The sequence below is a fragment of the Bison bison genome, unplaced genomic scaffold (genome assembly GCF_000754665.1).
Source record: "Bison bison bison isolate TAMUID 2011002044 unplaced genomic scaffold, Bison_UMD1.0 scf7180017864032, whole genome shotgun sequence".
NCBI lineage: Eukaryota > Metazoa > Chordata > Mammalia > Artiodactyla > Bovidae > Bison > Bison bison.
Window position 1 is genome coordinate 2,044,133 of NW_011494604.1, and position 309 is coordinate 2,044,441.

The window sequence follows — 309 nt, forward strand, 5'->3', positions numbered from 1 at the left end:
AGGGACTCTCAAGAGTCTTCTCCAACGCCACAGTTCAAAAGCATCAATTCTTTGGTGCTCAGCTTTCTTGACAGTCCAACTCTCACATCCATACATGACCATTGGAAAAACCATAGCCTTGGCTAGATGGACCTTGGTTGGCAAAGTAATGTCTCTGCCTTTCAATATGCTATCCAGGTTGGTCACAACTTTTCTTCCAAGGAGTAAACGTCTTTTAATTTCATGGCTGAAGTCACCATCTGCAGTGATTTTGGAGCCCCCCAAAATAAAGTCTGACACTGTTTCCACTGTTTCCCCATCTATTTCCCA